This window comes from Danio rerio, chromosome 3 (genome assembly GCF_052040795.2).
Source record: "Danio rerio strain M-AB ecotype USA chromosome 3, GRCz13ab, whole genome shotgun sequence".
In the NCBI taxonomy this organism is placed as follows: Eukaryota; Metazoa; Chordata; class Actinopteri; order Cypriniformes; family Danionidae; genus Danio; species Danio rerio.
This window is the reverse complement of record NC_141023.1, coordinates 40,292,501-40,295,888: the sequence shown is the minus strand read 5'-3', so window position 1 is coordinate 40,295,888 and position 3,388 is coordinate 40,292,501. Positions and strand designations below refer to the sequence as shown.

General features: G+C 35.6%; 1 protein-coding gene across 2 annotated transcripts in view; it reads left to right on the top strand.

The window, feature by feature from the left end:
- Positions 1-236: 236 nt before the first annotated feature.
- Positions 237-3,388, top strand: part of rnf216 (ring finger protein 216) — a 58,295-nt gene continuing 55,143 nt past the window's right edge. For both annotated transcript variants that reach the window (XM_087245001.1, XM_087245000.1), the window contains exon 1: positions 237-314. The gene's annotated coding sequence lies outside the window, so the exon portion shown is untranslated. The remainder of the gene's footprint in view (positions 315-3,388) is intronic.

The window sequence follows — 3,388 nt, the reverse complement described above, 5'->3', positions numbered from 1 at the left end:
GCTAACAAAATCAATATGGTCAGTTTTGATTTCATCTGTACTTAAATCATCAATTGATCGTTTTAATAATCAAAACATTCGTCCAGATCGCCAGACTCATTTTAAACACCGTAGTGACGGGAAACAGAGACATCTAGAGGTGAAACACCATATGAACAACACATGATGGAGAAGAACTACAACCCCCGATCCACTACAGCTCCTCCTTCTTGTAGGACGCATTTGCGTCTGACGTCACGCTGGCTTGTTTTGGCCGTTTGTGTCGATATCCGGCGATCAAACGCTGTCGATGTGCTGGATATTGTGACTGAGAGGTACGTGAGATTCTTGAAACAGTCTTCGTGTGTTGAAGTCTTAAATGTGCTTGTTTATCCTCGCCCTTCAGCTGAGGTGAAATACCCGGCTGAGAGGGTAAATCTGTCTTGTTTAAGTGATGTCAGCTGGCGAGGAGGGTTAACGCCAAACAGCTAGCTGAGCCTGGCTAGGGAGTTTAGCGAGTGTTGATTTGCTTGTTTCTTCTGCGCTTTGGTACAACTGACTACTTAAGCGATGTTTTTCTTTGAAAAGAGTTGGATAAACGCCTGATCAAATCCTCAGCGCAAAACGAGCTGTTTTCGGCTGACAAACTACAGGAATTAACTGATTGTTTCAAAACATAGTGTGCTGACTACTTAGGAAGCATGCTTGCCTGGTTTTAGGCGCAACCGAACTGAAACACCATAGATAAACAAGACAGGAAAGTACATTTAAATGGCTGCGTAGAGAGAAATTCAGTGACAGCGCTGTTTTCTAAAAAAATAAACCCCATTTTTGATCAAGGACATCAACTCTTTTACTGTCAACTTTCAAATTCATGTCCTGTGACGTTATATAAACTCAAGCCAGTCAAAGGTGCGGAATTGAAGATGTGGTTTGAGTCTCTCATTTATTCTAAGATGCTAAAAATGTTAGTCATGTTTGGAAACTTCATAGTGGGAAATGAGATGTTCGATATATGTTCATAACTAAAGGGATAGTTCACCCGAAAATGAAACTTTTCTGTTTTTTTACTAACCCTCATGATATCCAAGATGTAGGTGATTTGCTTGTCTTTCTTCGAGTTTTAAAGTAGATTGAGGTATTGTAAGTTTGAGGTAAAGATGGTTTTATATTTACACATTTATTCAGTGACAGCTTGTGACATGCGCCCTATATTGTTTACCTTGGTACTTTGGACGTTCGGTCTGAAATCACATGCAAGTATGACTTCAAAACAGCATTAGCACTGTTGATTTGACTTTGAACAATGTTGTACTTTGATAGGCATTGGCTGCTAATAGGGTTTCTCTATTTAGAAATTGCAAAGAATACTTTTCTGAAATTATATTATTACGGAGAAAGTCAGAATGTGTAAATATAAAACCAATTTTACCTGAATATTTAGGGATGCTCCAATCAGGATTTTTGCAGCCGATACAGAGTACACATTCCTTGTCATGGTGATCGACTGATACCGAGTACTGATTCTGATGCTTCAAGGTTTTTAATGCATTAAGCACACTTTCCCTCTAAGTTTAAAGCTTAAGAGTAGATCTAGCCTTTCCTAAGAAAATAAATTAAGGATGCTGCATAAAATACCTTAAACATATTTCTTATAACCTTTCAGGTGTGAACATTTCATGGCCAGAAGCAGCTTTACCTTATAAATATAGTGCCAGATCAGTCTCAAAATAACACATTTACAAAATAAAATTCCTACATGCACAGCACAATTCACATTTCACAAAATCCAATTTGTACATTTGTAAACACAATTCGTGAATTCACAATTAAAATCATATATATTTTCACAAAATTAATTAGATTTGTGTATTTTTGAATCATGTTTTGAATTTACATATTGAATTAGCTTTTTTTTAAATCGTTTTTATATTTACAAATTTGATTTGTATTTTTTAAATTTTTTGAGTTTTCAAATTTGATTTGTGTATTTTTAAATCCTGTTTTAAACTTCAAATTGAATTTTGTAAATGTGAATTGTGTTGTGGTTTTATGATTTTTATTTTGTGAATGTATTATTTTTGAGACTGATCTGGCTCCATATAAAAAGTCAAAAGACAGTATAAACGGGTCACTCTGCATCTGTATTTGATCTGCTATAACGTGAACACGTTGATTGCTCACAGCCCCATCCATCTTTTACCTTGTTATGTGTTGTGGCTGCTGTAGGAAATGTATAATATATGGGAGCACATGTGGGTTTTCTTCTGCCTGTAAACTCCAAAACACCAATCGAGTTATGAAATGTGATTATCGGCCGATACCAATCTTCTGCAGATCGATCGGAGCAACCCTATCAGTAAGTTGCATTGATTGAGCTAAAGTTGGTTCTTATGATCACACATTTGTTCAGTGCCAACTTGTGACACGGTCTCCATGTTCTTTACCACACTACTTCGAATATTTGTCCCAAATGCCATGCAAGTATGACTTCAAAACTATATTAGCATTTATTTGACTGTGAACAATGTTATACTTTGATATAGGGTTGCACAATATATAGTTTCAGCATTAATATTGCAATGTGATATATCGCAATAGTCAATCGGAGGATATGCTATGTTGAGATTATATTATAATTTATCATTTGCATGTGTTTTTGATGCCTGGAATTGTTTAATGATTTTTAAAAAACATTCAGGCATAAGAAATTGTACAATTTGTGACTTTAATAATGATTCATTTTATTTTGTTATTTTTATTTTTATTATTTAGTTACTGTGCTTGAATACTTTTAGAGTCGGGGAACAATAAAAGACTTTATTTTTGTTGTCTTATTCTTGATTGTATTTTCAGATTATTATGCATGAAAATACTCTCAACATGTGCAAATGCAGAAACACACTGCCAATAGCACAGACCACAACAAAAATGTGACGGGGAACTTCATAGATTGTTTATTACATTTTAATGGAGATGCACTCCTACTGCAAATATTCAAATAGAGAGATTCTAATAAGTCTGAATAAGTCTATTAAGTCTGAATTTGTGTATATAAAACCAAATTTACCCCAATGTTCTCCCAGTTTTACCTCAGTGTTACCTCAGAGTTCTCCAGTTTCCCCCACAGTCCAAAGACATGCAGTATAGGTGAATTGGATAAACCAAATTGGCCATAGTGTATGTGTGATTAAGAGAGTGTGTGAGTGTGTCCAAACACTTGGGGTTTGATGATTTATTGCACTCTCTATCTGGGCTGGGTTGCAACAGAAAGGGCATCCTTTACTGCTGGTGAAACATATGATGACCCCTAATAAAGAAGAAACTAAGCTGAAAGAATGTGAGTGAGGGGTCTTGGTCATTCATAGAATGCAGGTCTACGACTGTCAGGACTAAAAGTGAAACTAAA